This window comes from Sinocyclocheilus grahami, unplaced genomic scaffold (assembly GCF_001515645.1).
Source record: "Sinocyclocheilus grahami isolate Dianchi unplaced genomic scaffold, SAMN03320097.WGS_v1.1 scaffold80.1, whole genome shotgun sequence".
NCBI classification, from domain to species: domain Eukaryota; kingdom Metazoa; phylum Chordata; class Actinopteri; order Cypriniformes; family Cyprinidae; genus Sinocyclocheilus; species Sinocyclocheilus grahami.
Window position 1 is genome coordinate 1,093,037 of NW_015505259.1, and position 16,021 is coordinate 1,109,057.

Consider the following 16,021-nt stretch of genomic DNA (forward strand, 5'->3'; position numbering starts at 1 on the left):
CATGGCGCTGTGGATCAGTGTTGATTATAAGAATGCTATCTTTCTCTGTGTTTGTTGTGTGTGTAGCAGGCTTTTCTAATAGAAAATCTCCATGCCTCATTGATTCCATTACAAATCCATTAGCTCCCTCAGCCCACTGGAGGCCTGATCTTTAGGATGTCCTTAATGCTGAGCATCACAGAGCTAACAGCACAGGCACAAACAGCCTGTCTACTCCCAGGCTTTTTTTCTCCCAGAAAACTGTCCCTCTTGAATTTTACATTAAAGGGGTCATATGATGCAATTTAAAATTTTCCTTTCTCTTTGGACTGTTACAAGCTCTTGGTACATAAAGAAGATCTGTAAAGTTGCAAAGACTAAAGTCTCAAATCCAATGAAATATTCTTTATAAAAGTTAAGATTCAACCACGCCTACCTAAAACGGCTCGTTCTAACACGCCCCCACATGTCTACATCACAATGTGGGAAGATTTGCATAATGCCGCCCAAATATTCACGCAAAGGAAGAAGGTGTAACATTTATTCTCGCTGTAGTATTGTTGTTGCTGCCACCGCCATGTTGTGAAGGCACTGTGTGTTTCGTTGTGAAAGAGAAACTACTTTGTTTGGCCTTCCAAAAGAGGACGATATCCGCTTCGTCATGCCTGGAGCTGATCCGTGCTGGTCGCTGAGGAAATACATCAACTTCGCGCTGTGGATCGCCGGATCGGCTTTCACCGTGGACGAAGCGGAGTCCAGCCCGGGGTCGTCACATGTGGTTGCCGCAAGCCCCCCCCTCCGCCGCTCACTCAAGGCCGCCATGTGTGACGCTGTGTTTCGTTGTGAAAGCGAAACTACTTTGTTTGGCCTTCCAAAAGAGGACACGACTAGAAATCAGTGGTTAAGTTGTACAACACTGTTCCAGAACAGTTCAACCCAAATATTCTGATGTGTCCAGCGCATTTTATGGAGGACTGTTTCATGATCCTGGTAGAGTAGACTACAATGTCGGCTGTTCTGACTCACAGACTGTAAGTATGTTTATTATATTTAAAGGATTTGCCACTGATGATTCAAACGCGAGTTTTGAGCAGTGTAGAGTAGCGTTTGTTGTTTGTCATTTCTCCGATCACAAATGCAGACATGGTTTTATGTTTACGTGGCGCGATGCAATGCGTAAAAAGACAGTATAAGTCATTATAATCCGTAATTATGTCCCCATTGGATGCAACAAACGCCTCGTTTATAATGGGTTTTAATGTTTTTGTCTCGTCGCACCGGCCGGGACACAGCATCATATGGCAAGGGGTGTAACATTTCCGTCACACGCTTGAAGTATTCAGCCAATCACAACGCACTGGATAGCTGGCCAATCAGAGCACACCGCGCTTTTCAGACCGATGAGCTTTGACCGCGTTTCAGAAAGGCGCAGCATAGAGGAGAAACAATGTACAGTATGTGGAAAATAATGTTTTTTTAACCTTAAACCACATAAACACATTTCATTACACCAAATACACAAAATAATGTTGTTTTTAGCAATACATATTACCCCTTTAAAATGTAGATTGTCACTCTTAAATTCATTCAAGTCATTCAAGTGTCTAGTCCTAAATACAGTGTAGCAACTCATAATGTAATAACTGCACATAATGTAAAAACTACACATAATGTAATAAGTATTACATTATTATTGTAATAAAATGTTCATAATGTCATAATTTTCTCAAAATGTAATAAAATCTTGAGCTCATAATGTAATAACAATTACTACATTATGAGAAATGTATTACATTATAAACTGACCAAAAATATTGTAATTGTCATAATTATATAATTACACTTATAATAAAGTATAAGCAGCCCAGTTTAAGGGACAGTCAAAATATGCGTTATTAATTGTGCTGTTATTTAGCCTGTGTGTGTGTGTGTGTGTGTGTGTGTGTGTATAAGAGAGATAGAGATATAGAGATAAATGCCAAAATGAATATCAGACGTGAACATATTATTTGCTTTGCTTAATCTTTTCATGTACAAATTAATTTCTTTTTAGAATTAATTTGTACATGAATGGATTAAGCAAAGCAAATATGTTCACGTCTGAGATTCATTTTAGCATTTATATAGAATAAATAACTATAGCTGAACTTTAGTGAGGGGACATTGTTCCTCTTAGCATCATGAAAAAAAACCTTTTAAATTCTGAATGCAATACAGATAGTCTAGTATGCGTGCAAAGAGTTATAATTTCAAATGCACTGAGCCTGTCACTCATCTCAGTTCATCGGTTGAATGGACGTGTCTGTGATTAGCTACACTGCTCAACGCAGCAAACATTGTAAATAGAAACATCTGATGCTCTCCAGAGTGCACATGCAAATATGTACAGAAGAATTTGCCAAATATGTTATTACAGTTTCAACTAAGGGTGCTGGGGTTTTTTTTTTTTTTTTTTTTTGTGAGAGTGATTAGCTCCCTAAACTGGGTGTGACATGATAAACTGCTTTTTGTATGGATTTAATATGTAATGTTGCTTAAATACGGGGACAGTTGGCAAACCTACTTTGTATGTTTTAAACACTTAGATTATGTTCTTACTTTGGCCATGCATTAAATGCACATCCTTGAAAGAGACATATTTACTTTAAAGTCCACGTGAACCGGAAGTTGCTGCCGACTGGATTTCAGTGTGGTGGCGTATTTCCAGCTCAAACGGAATATTGAGTAGAGGACAGAGTTTTATTTTTGAGCTCCTCCTCTCATCTCTCACTCACAGCAGACTAATGGTTGGAGGTGCGTGGTTAAGCATATTCTGCCCAAGCCGTCAAACTGACGTCATCAGAGAAGGCATGCCATACCAGAGCGGAAGCAAATGATCAGATTTTGATTATAGATTACCAAAACAATTTTTTTTTTTCAGAGGATTAGCTTGCACAGATTAATTGTTCACTTTAAGACTAGCAATGTGCGCTAACAAAATAAATATTGTAAATTTTGATTTCATGTGGACTTTAACATCTCAGGTAATGTCCATAGTATGATGACAATGACAGTGGTTACATATAAATTTATTTTAATTGATCAAAATTATTGCTAGGAACAATTCAGTTGCGCCCCTACTAAATTTTATGTCCTTGAATTGAAGGCATTTTTTTATGAACAAATTTGGAAAAAACAAACGTTTCCAAAGTCTAATGTAGTCTGGGATAGATCATGTTATCTGCCTCAGGCAACAGCAGCACGGAGCACAAGTTAAATTAACAATTCTTCACTTAATATAAGTTATAACGTGAATGTACATCAGAGTACATGTTGAAAAATAAAGTACAACTTACAATCACGCATCATTTCTGTGCCTATAAGCGGTTTTAACCAGGGAAATCATTAGTATAACAGCCTGTGAAGAATGTGTCAGTTACGTGACATTTACCTCAGGGAGATAAAACTGTCTAATCATATCGCCAAAATTATAAATACATTAGGCCTATACATTTTTGTAGAATATAAACGCGTTTTTATAACAACCATTTAAATGACTATCCCCCGGTTTCACAGACAAGGCTTAAGCCTAATGCCAGACTAAAATCTAAGTCTGAGCTGTTTCAACTGAAAGAAACTTGCTCTGACTGATCTTAAAATATATCAGTGCCTTTAATTTGTCTCAAAATGCACACCAGTATTGTTTTTTCTAAGGCACGTTTATAAAAAAATTATTGAAATGTCCTAATTGAACTATGGCCTAATCCTGGTTTAGTCTAAGCCCTGTCTGTGAAACCAGGCCTATATCTAAAAAAAATTAAGCATGTCATAATCACAAAATTAGTAAGATTTTTATAAAAAAATGAAAGTTCACAATGTAGCCTAATAAGCCTAATTTTCTTTTAATAAAACTATGATTATGTTTTGTGCCCAAATGCATTATGTTGAAAGGTAATTATGATATTGTAAACATATAATAATAATTGTTTTAAATGATGTGCTGGTATTACCTTGTGAACTGTGATTACATTATAAGTTGCCACAGTGTGTTCATAATGTAATACATTTCTCATACAATAACCTATTACATTATGTGAAAAATTGTTATTACATTATGAGCTCAAGATTTTATTACGTTTTGAGAAAATTATTACATTATGAACATTTTATTACAATAATAATGTAATATTTATTACATTATGTGCACTTTTTACATTATGTGCAGTTATTACATTGAGTTGCTACACAGTCCTACAAATAAATTAATTGATTAAAGGGTTAGTTTAGTTCACCTAAAAATGAAAATTAGCCTGTGTTTTACTCACCTTCGAAGCATCCTAGGTGTATGTGACTTTTTTCTTTCAGACGAATCTAATCGGAGTTATATTAAAAATTTTCCTGGCCCCTCCAAGCCTTACAATGGGGGTAAGCTGGTGTTCGGTTGTCAACAGTTCAGAAGATGTGAAATAAAGTCCGCGCATCCATAATAAAACGTCCCTCACACGGCGACGGGGGGTGAATAAAGGCCTCCTGTAGCAAATCCATGCGCTTTTGTAAGATAAATATCCATATTTCAAACGTAATAAACACTTTTCTAATAAACATTCAACATAAACGTAATAAACATTTGAGCTGTGAATGAGCTTCCTCCGAGACATAACTGCGATCACGGAAGAGAAAACACAGGCAGACAGTGCTTGAAACAGCTAATGCTCATCAGATTGTGTGAATAAGTGGAAAATGAATAGAAATCATGATTCTGTCTTAGCTATGCATTTTAAAAATAAACACACTAGTATAAATGTAGCCTAAAAATTTACAAAATACCATCCAAGATGGCGGCGTGTTCACACACTGCGGCTTCTCTCTCTCCCGACAGAAAGGTGTTTTCGTGTTTTTTGTCTTGTGAGTCGCAGTGTTTTTGTATGCATTCGTCGCGTCTATTTGTTTCCAAGCGCGCATATTGTCGTGAGTTTCTGCTCGATGTCGGCAGAACCACATTTTTAGAGTTAAACTCTGCGCACGCCGAAGAGCTGCGGGATCTCGGTCTGCTCCGGAGGCCCACTCCATCACCGACCCCCACTGCTGCATCTCGCCCACAGCGGAGGCGCCACAAGCTGCGCGAGAGGAAGCAGAAGAGGGGTAAGCGCGGAGGTATCCGGGCTAGGCTAGCGGCTAACCCACACAAGCCGGCTATCCCCACCATCGTACTGGCTAACGTACGCTCTTTGGACAATAAACTGGACTACATCCGACTACTACGCTCAACTCAGAGGACTGTAAGAGTGACTAAAAGATGTGAAAACTATATGAACTTTATTAAAACTATTTGCACTTATTTGCAGTTATTGTGTTGGTTACATTTTGTTCCTTTGTGCAGTGGCTCAGGAGATGAGTCTTTGAGTTTGTAAAAACGTTAACAAGCTGAAAAAATAAGAAATTTTTTTTTAGGTAATTGAAGTCAAGGTATTGGTATCAGTATCAATATCAAAAAATTGTGTACAATACCCAGTCCTATATATGTGCCATGTTTCTGAACACCACCAAGTTCCAGTTTCACAATTTTTTTTAGATGTATTTCAGACTTAAATCTCAAAAGTACATTTACACCCGCCATTATTTTTAATAAAAATAAATAAATAAAACCTTGACTATTGAAAGGACTCTTTGCAATTTTATTTTACATTTACTTTGCTCCTATATAAGCAAAAAAAAATGTCAGTTGAGATACAAGCATTGCAAAGCAGGCTTCCTGTTTCTGTCTGCTAGTATGCAAATTACAGTACTTGAAATTTGACACCACATCTCAGTCTTTATTATAAGAGTTTTTTTTCTCATTTTTGACTAGAGATTTCATGTGATAGTTTTGTTCAGAGGCATATTTGAATTCCCATGTGACAGTAAATGCCTGGGGCAGCAAAAGCAGTTTTTGGATGACTGATGCAGTTGAATATAGAACACCTTTGACATGCTTTTATAACTTTTACATCTGATGATAAGATTATGCCACACTATATTTTGTTGTATTCGTTCACAAGTAAAAGAAGTCTCCAAAAGTCTGACATTAGTCTGCTCTTTGTCATTTGATGCTTGTTGTCATTTAGTCATATATACTAGGGATGCACGATATATCGGCCACCATATCGGTATCGGCCGATAAATGCTCCTTGTTAAATCCTGTCAGATCTTGCCCCAGTGTTTTGCACTGTGGTGGATTGTGCAAAGTTGCTGATGATGCCTTAGCAATCTTTGCATATTCTCAAGTCTTGCCAGGTAGAGAGAGAAAGTGGTTTACCAGAACAGATCCTTTGAGCAGGCACCCTGCTCTGATTACCATAGAAGTAACCAGAGGAGCTGTCCTGACAAAAATTTGAACCAGTAAATCTGCTTACCAATTTGTGGTGAAGCCATAAATTTCCCTACTAAATCCCATGCCTTTTTTGTTTAGTAGAACAAATTTAAATGCTGGTCAACTCTGACTGGATAAATTTGAAATCATGTGGAGCTGTAGCTTTAGCATAGTTCAAAGTTCACTGTAGAATTGTTTTGGTGTGGCTATAAATGTGAGCTTTGGAAATGGGCCAGGCAATTATAGAGTGTTTGGGTGACACCCCCTAGTTAGCTTGACACTCCATGAGAAAGAGATGTTAATTGGGCCTATAAATAAAACATCGAAATGACAAGGCTGGTACCCACCTGCTCAAAAGAGCACCAGAAACACCTGGTCAGTCAAAGTAAAGGAATAACGGTGGAAGAAGCTGAAGACAGAAAAATTATGTGAGGAGGAGGGAATGATGAAGCAATGAGAGGGAGTGTAAAGCATGAGTTATGAATGCAGTATGAATAAACATAGCTAGAGTAAGTTGATACCACCTGCTATGAGTTGACTTTTAAAAGGTCAGGCTGAGCCAAGCCAAATTCCATACTCATATTTACATCTGCTCACCTGATGACAAGCTTATGACAATGAGTGTCTTATGTAGCAGTGGACAATAATAATAATTTAAATTTTACTCTAAAGAAATTAACTCCCGGTCAGAGATACAATAGTGGATTCTTATTTCTGAAAGAGAATCTGTACATCGCAAAATTGCACTGAATGATTCTAAATCTGTTGTAATGGGGACTTAATTGAATTGCTGAAAAGACATGAAGTCCCTGAATATTAATATATTCCCTGAATAAATTAAGCTTTAGCGTTAGTTCTGGCAGGTCACGTGAGTCAAGCTTGCATCAGCTGATTCTCAGCTGATCACATCTACCTATAGGAATACGACACCTATCGCGGCATTCCTATATAAGCTGTATTCAGTATTATTCAGCAGCTTTTCAGCTTGCTTCGGAGCAAATTAAGCATCGCTGCTCGTTTATTGATGAACATAAAGTTCTTGAAACTTATGAAATCACAAAATGAATTGTGGTTAATTAATTTACCTACATCGATACGCCCATGTTTTGTAATAATAATGTACTGTATATAGGGGATTCAGAAAGATCAAGAACCACTGGTTGAAATTGGAGATATGTCTCCATTTGTGCATCTCCAAGTCTGTATATATATATATATGTATATACTGTATATACATATATATATATACATTAGGGGTATTTTTTCTGGAGTAATATTTCATTAGGCTGTATAGGTACTTTAACTGATTTGTGTACTCTGTCCAACACTTGTCTGAGACAGAAGAATTTGTCTTGAAAACTCTTGATTACATTCTATTCTTGCATACTATCAACTTCCTTAAATAGATTTAAATGTTTTGTGTTAAGATATTTACATTTTGGAATTTGTATGTCATTGCATCTGTTGCTTTTCAGTAAAACCATCTGCAATCGGTCATTTTGATTTTTTTTCTATCTGAAGTTCTGTTTTTTTTCTGTAATGTCTGGGATTCTGAAAAGGGTTTTTGAGACCAAGAGCTCTTCAAGCTATAATCACTTCTTTCAGGATGTGGCCTTATTGGAGTGAGATTTGATTGGCTGTTACCGTGGGAGCTGGGAGACTCATTACTAGCAGGGATTACTAGCAGCAGTAAGTGATTGGTTGGTAGGTGCGGCTGTATGAGGTGAATGGTTTCCATCTACCAAATGTCAGTATTTAGAAGAGGAGACTGAGTGTTGGCACCTGTGAGTCTCTTTTGCGCACTTTATAACCCCAGAGTGAGTCTAGCACTGAAGACTGATATCATGTATCCATTACCCAAAAGCTAGGATTCTCAGAAATTAGTAAAAGCACTAAGATGTTGTAATATCATAATCATAATAATAAAATCAGTAGCTGTGTTTACATGGACCCTACTAATCCGATCGTAATAGGACTAGAAGCTCAATCAGAATAAAAAAGTCACACGTAACCACGTTAATCGGGTTGAATTGGCCAGATCTGACTAAAATTTCGATCGTATTGTAAGGGGTGGTCCACGAGCAACGGGCGTCTTTTTAAAGATGGCTTCCCGCTCGTGCGTTTCTGGGTGCGGTCGGCTTACAGCGCTGCTGGACAGGCCGCTTACGCCCTGCACGCCATGGCCCTCCTGCAAGTCTACCAGGCCAAAGCGTTGAAGCAGTTGCACGAGGGTGGTGCTGACCCAGGTGTGCTGCAGGAACTGCGCACGGCGACGGACCTCGCGCTTAGGGCGACGAAAGTCACGGCGCGGGCCCTGGGTCAGACGATGTCCACATTGGTGGTCCAGGAGCGCCACCTATGGCTGACCTGGGCGGATATGAGGGAGACCGACAAGCATCGCTTCCTGGACTCCCCGATCTCCCAGGCCGGCCTATTCGGCGAAGCGGTGGAGGGCTCTGCCCAACAGTTCTCTGCCGCACAGAAGCAGACGGAGGCCATCAAACCAATTTCCGCCGCTGGCTACCCAGCCAGGGGTGCCCAAAACCTCAACAGAAGAGCGGGTTACTGTTTCTCCGGGTTCCAAGAGGGATGAGGATGGCAGTGCGCGAGACCCAGTCTCCACATGGCCGTCCCTCTCTCGCTTTGCCATTGGGCAGCAGGGTTCCGTTCAAGGACGCTTGGTTCGCAGCGGTCGACCTCAATGACGCGTACTTTCATGTCTCGATTCTCCCTCAACACAGACTGTTTCTCCGCTTTGCGTTCGAAGGGTGAGCATATCAGTACAAGGTTCTCCCCTTCGGGCTATCCCTGTCGCCTCGTGTCTTCACCAAGGTCGTGGAGGCAGCCCTCATTCCATTGAGGGAAGCGGGCATTCGCGTTCTCAACTACCTCGACGACTGGCTCATACTGGCCCAGTCCCGAGCGCAGTTGTGCGAACACAGGGATATGGTGCTCAGGCACCTCAGCCGATTGGGGCTTCGGGTCAACGGGGAAAAGAGCAAACTCTCCCCGGTTCAGAGGATCTCTTTTCTCGGCATGGAGCTAGACTCGGTCAACCTCTCAGCACGTCTCTCAGTAGAGCATGCGCAGTCGATGCTGAACTGCCTGGGGTCCTTCCAGTGCAAGACGGCGGTTCCACTGAAACAATTTCAGAGGCTCCTGGGGCATATGGCATCCACAGCTGCTGTCACGCCACTAGGTTTGCTTCATATGAGACCGCTTCCGCGTTGGCGGTCTACGCTCACGTCGCATGTCGCAACTCGCCCGCCATCTCCTCCTCTGGAGTCAGAAGCATCTGAGGTCGCTTCGCACCATTCACATCCCAGGCGAGCTCAATCGTGCAGCCGACGAGCTCTCACTGGGCATTGGCGCGGGGCGCCTCGATAGCAGACATCTGTAGAGCTGCCGGCTGGCTGAATAGCTTTGGAATGCACTCTGTTCCCCTTCAGGAACTCGAGCTGCGTCGAGTCGCTTTGGGAACGCCCTTGCGTGACCGCGTTCTGAAGCACGTCAAATCAGTCCAATGGAGCAGCGAGACGTCACAAGCGGGGTGACGTAAGCACCAGAAAGTATAAAAGCGCATCCAGCAGAGCGCAAACCAGCTTCTGCTCTTCAGTAGCGCTCTGTGTATGTGTCTGTCTATTTACTGTTGTCTGTCTGCACAAGCATATATAAAAAACAATCATGAAAAAGTCTGTGGCGAACGGCAATACAAACGCTGTGTTTCTCACTGCCCACGATATCTGGCGGCGGGGGATACACACGATTTGTGTGTCGTTTGTTTAGGAGCGGAGCATGCACGGTCAGCTTTCGAGCAGCTGATTGTCATCACTGCGAGCTGCTCTCGCTGCGTATGCTCCGCTCTAGCCTGGCTGTGTTTGATGAGAGCGGCCAGGCTCGCGATCCCGCTGGTAGCGGTCCTGCTGTTTCCGAGGCACAGCGCAGCCTGTTGTCGTGGGGATCATGGGTGGATTTAGCGGAGGGATCCGAGACGGGCTCGTCCTGCTAGATCCGCGGCTCTCTCTCCGTGTTCGGAAGCCCGTGCTGCGGTTTCTTCCCCCCGAGGTGGATGTGATGAGTGTCGAGACAGATGAGACTGTGGACTCGCCACCACAGTCCCTCGTGTATGAGGTCTGATTCGTGATTATGGGGTGTGTTTCGTGCACTCACCAAAATAAATATTGTTTGGCCAGCCTAGAAACAGGACGCTCGTCCTAAAAATAATTAGACGAGCGTTTTCTGAATCCAGATCACAGCCTTCACGACGGGGGCCTTTCATTTTCCCTGATCTCCATGCTGAGGTGTCAAGATCGTGGGAGAAACCGTACTCATCCCGTATTACAAACACCTCAGTATACAGTGCCTAATCCTCCTCAGTGCCCTCACGGAGGCTTATTGATACCCCTGCCACCCTCGGTGCTTCAGGGCTCAGTGAGCGCCGACGGTTGAAATTCCCAGCTGCCGCCCGGCAATAGTATGGCATGGGAGAGCTCGCCCCCTCAAGTGAGGGTGCTACAGCAGTCAGGTTGGTTGTTCCTTCAGTCCCCTCACGGAGGTTCACTGATACCCCTGCCAACTCGGTGCTTCAGGGCTCAGTGAGCTCCGACGAGCAAAATTCCCAGCTGCCGCCCGGCAACGGTACGGCACGGGAGAGCTCGCCCCCTCAAGTGAGGGTGCTACAGCAGGCAGGTCGGTCGTTCCCTGCCGGTCTTGGTAGTATGGCGCAGTGGGTATTCTCGTTCCCAAAGCGACTCGACGCAGCTCGAGTTCCTGAAGGGGAATGTCTCTACGTTACGTATGTAACCATGGTTACCCAAGGGAACGAGATTCTGCGTCTCTTTGCCATACTCCCTGCATCCCTGCAGGCGGTACTTCATCGAAGCTGGTTTGCGCTCTGCTGGATGCGCTTTTATACTTTCTGGTGCTTACGTCAACCCGCTTGTAACGTCTCGCTGCTCCATTGGACTGATTTGAAACGTGCTTCAGAACGCGGTCACGCAAGGGTGTTCCCAAAGTGACTCGACGCAGCATCTCGTTCCCTCAGGGAACCATGGTTACATACATAACCTAGAGACGTTTTCTTGCGACACATGGCATAGGCTCTTTATCCTCTCACACACACTGGGGCTCTGAATAATGAAATAGTCACTGTAAGATGCAAAGACTATTCAGTGAGGAAGTGGCATCAGTCTAAACATAGCCATGTGTCACTGTTTGACTGAACCCAGAGAACGTTCTCCCTTATATCACAGGCTACAGCTGCAGCAGGGACTATATATAGATGCCTTTTCCACACTCACACACACATATACATATTCTTCCTTGGCTTGCAACGTCTCTGCCTGTACCACCTACAGTGCATCAAGCAGTGTCTGTCACCCACACCCCCTGTCTGTTGCTAATGTATATGTACTTGTCTGTGTGCACACATGGTAGTGAATGGTTGAAATGAATTGAGTAAGGTATCAAATACACAGTTTTTACTTTGTCATAAGAGTCAAGTCAAGTTGCATTTTTTATAGTGTATACAATACAGCAGTTTTACATTGATAAAACAGTAAAATTACAGTGTTAATGTTGGAAAATTTAGATAATGTTGGAAGATTATGAAACAAATTCAATTTTAAAATGTAAAGTAGCTCTACAGAAGATAAGTGTCATAATTCAGCTCAAATTAAGTTTAGTAACTGTGTTGCAAAGTTAATAAATTATTAAATGAGTTCAGTTCAGCTGTAAGCAGCCCTGTAGAAGGTAAAATATTGATTCATTTTAGTTCAATAATAATGTTAATAAAGTGGTGTCATTATCTAGTTCAATTCAGTTCAAATTTTGTTCTCAAGAAGAGCACAAACCTTTTTACGCCACCAAAATATTACGTCATCAGCTTGTGTATCATTTGTCCTTGTGTACTAATATTAAAGGGGTCATATGATGTTGCTAAAAATAACATTATTTTGTGTATTTGGTGTAATGAAATGTGTTTATGCGGTTTAAGGTAAAAAAAAAAAAACATAATTTTCCACATACTGTATATTATTGTTTCTCCTCTATGCCCCGCTTTTCTGAAACGCGACGATTTTTACAAAGCTCATTGGTCTGAAAAGTGAGGTTTGCTCTAATTGGCCAGCTATCCAGTGCGTTGTGATTGGCCGAATACATCAAGCGTGTGACGGAAATGTTACGCCCCTTAACCATACTGTGATGCCATGTCCTGGCCGGAGCGATGAGACAAAAACATTAAAACCCATTATAAACGAGGCATTTCTTGCATCCAGTGGGGACATAATTACAGATTATAATGATTTATACTGTCTTTTTACGCATTGCATCGCGCCGTGTAAACGTAAAACCATGTCTGCATTTGTGATCGGAGAAATGACAAACAACAAGCGCTACTCTACACTGCTCAAAACTAGCGTTTGAATCATCAGTGGCAAATCCTTTAAATATGAAAAACGTACTTACAGTCGGTGAGTCAGAACAGTCGGCATTGTAGTCTACTCTCCCAGGAAACAGTCCTCCATAAAATGCTCTGCACACATCTGAAAATTTTGGGTTGAACTGTTCTGGAACAGTGTTGTAAATACAACTTAACCACTGATTTCTAGTTGTGTCCTCGTATGGAAGGCAAAACAAAGTAGTTTCGCTTTCACAAAACACACAGCGTCACACACGGCGGGCTAGAGTGAGTGGAGGCCGGCGGCTAGAGTGAGTGGCGGCGGGCAGGCTTGAGAATGGCGCAGCCGGCGGATTCGACGAAGGAGCGGCCGGCGGGCTTGCGGCAACCACATGTGACGACCCCGAGCTGGACTCCGCTTCGTCCCCAGTGAAAGCCGATGCGGCGATCCACCGCGTGAAGTTGATGTATTTCCTCAGTGACCAGCACGGATCAGCTCTAGGCATGACGAAGCGGATATCGTCCTCTTTTGGAAGGACAAAATAGTTTCACTTTCACAATGAAACACACGGCAACAACAATACTACAGCGAGAATCAAAGTTACGCCTTATTTCTTTGCGTGAACATCTGGGCGGTGTTATGCAAATCTTCCCACATCGTGACGTAGACATGTAGGGGCATGTTAGAACGAGCCGTTTTAGGTAGGCGTGGTTGACTCGCGAGTTAATTTTATAAAGAATATCTCTTTGGATTTGAGACTTTAGTCTTCGCAACTTTACAGATCTTCTCTATACACCAAGAGCTTGTAACACTCCAAAGAGAAAGAAAAATTTTAAATTGCATCATATGACCCCTTTAATAAGGAAAGTGCAATCAACTAATCATTTACTTTACATTACTGAATATTTGATTCATTGTTTTCAAGATTATTGTTTGTGTTGTTGTCATGCAATTGCACAATGAAGCCATATGCTGCAGGCTTTGTGTTCCTCCTAATTGTGTAAAACGCCTCCCTCTTGAAATGTTTTAGTTCACAAAGATTTTATAAGCCTTTTTAACTGCCACACACAAGCACACACCCAAACATATATAATTACACACACACACACACACACACACACACACCGGTTATAATGGAATAAATCCAGTTTATCCACTGCAATACAGGAACTGAAGTCAGGTTTATAGCTGCCACACCTTGAGTGATGCATTAATAATAAACTACAGAGGATGGAGGGAATGGGCTAATTAACATAAGCCTCAAAAGAAATACAGCCCACCCACTCCCCTGCCTTTACCGCTTTGATCTAAAATATATTCCACTTTCACATTATACTCTGTGATATCATCAAATCTCAGTTATTGTACCCACACCACTATCAGTCCCTAATAGAGCATTTTATATTGGCTGCCAGGCATTACTAGAGATTCTGGGCTTCTTGTACTGGTCTTTGTATCAGGCCCCCTTGGAAACCACATGCCAGTTTTACAAGCATCTGCAGAGTGGGAAAATATAGAACCTATATTTCCAACATATTCATTTGCTTTTTTGCCTTAAAAAGGAACTCGTCTTATTGCGTTCACCCCAAGGAAATTGCAACTGACAGTTGTATTTCTCCTGCTTCACACATATCAATTATTTTTATGGAGTTGGCAAGGCTGATAATCTGGTCATCATGACAATGGTTTGTGATGAAGTCAGATTACTTTATGTCAGAGTTTGTTGGAAAATCATTAAATGACAAGTATGATCACAGCAGTGTACAGCCTCCAGCTTGTGATCACATCGGGGTCATTTGAAAATTCCAATCTGAATTTGTGCAATTGTTCATGCTTTTGCTGACCCAGAGAGAGAATTTTCATGCACTATTTAATCAAAGAGGTACAGGGATGAAAGTTGGTCTTTATTCGGATGATGATCTGAACACTGATGCTAATAGTAGCACTCAAAAAGTAATTTAATGCATTGAATAAAGATAAGTTAGGTAACTTGTCTTTTCTCAGTTCGACAGTCGCTCATTCTCATCTCTTCTGGGACAACAAGTGACTGTGGATTAAAACTAAATATTTGCATGAAAAATGGCACTTCAGTAATGTTTCCATTGCCTTTCCCTCAGTGAGTAGTTTCTAGCCCTCATTCTGTTTTTACTTCTGTTTTTGTCAGAGCATTTAGTAAATGACATTTTTATACCCATGCAGCCTTTGTAGCATGTTCGTGTTTTGTAAATTACTAGAAAAAATAGTGTTCTTCAATATCATGAGAGAAAAAAGTTTTTGTACAAAAAGATCTCTACTTCTGTCTTAACACAAAGAAAAATATATGATTGGTTGGGATTTAAATTATTAATTCATTCATTCATTCATTCATTCCATGCTTTTGCTGACCCAGAGAGAGAATTTTCATGCACTATTTAATCAAAGAGGTACAGGGATGAAAGTTGGTCTTTATTCGGATGATGATCTGAACACTGATGCTAATAGTAGCACTCAAAAAGTAATTTAATGCATTGAATAAAGATAAGTTAGGTAACTTGTCTTTTCTCAGTTCGACAGTCGCTCATTCTCATCTCTTCTGGGACAACAAGTGACTGTGGATTAAAACAAAATATTTGCATGAAAAATGGCACTTCAGTAATGTTTCCATTGCCTTTCCCTCAGTGAGTAGTTTCTAGCCCTCATTCTGTTTTTACTTCTGTTTTTGTCAGAGCATTTAGTAAATTACATTTTTATACCCATGCAGCCTTTGTAGCATGTTCGTGTTTTGTAAATTACTAGAAAAAATAGTGTTCTTCAATATCATGAGAGAAAAAAGTTTTTGTACAAAAAGATCTCTACTTCTGTCTTAACACAAAGAAAAATATATGATTGGTTGGGATTTAAATTATTAATTAATTAATTCATTCATTCATTCATTCATTCCAAATGCCACAAACTCATAGGCGTAATGAATGCGGGTGGGATGGGTGGGACATGTCCCCACCACTTTTTGCCAGGGTCGATATTGTCCCTACCACTTTTTGAAAGTAATTGAAAAATATATTGAGGAAGGTATGTATTAAAGGGAAAACAAGATCAACAAATCATTCTTTATAATCTAATTAGGTTGATAAAAAACAACAACAACATTTGACTCCTTACGCATGCATAACTCATGCAGTGCAATAACGACGTGATTTGCAGCTGTTACACTTTTCGTAATGTCATAGCATTTTATTTTAAAAATGTAGAGCTTCCTTGTGCTAAGTAAGCCTGCCCTCTACGTAAGATTTTTCTAGTCAACTAGTCGCACATTATATTAAATTGATTAATATAATAA

At 41.1% G+C, this 16,021-nt stretch overlaps 1 protein-coding gene across 1 annotated transcript in view; it reads left to right on the forward strand.

Annotated features, from left to right (window-relative positions):
* The window catches only part of prkcaa (protein kinase C, alpha, a), a 144,412-nt gene that overhangs the window by 69,393 nt on the left and 58,998 nt on the right, over nucleotides 1-16,021 (forward strand). The gene's annotated exons all lie outside the window — the stretch shown is intronic.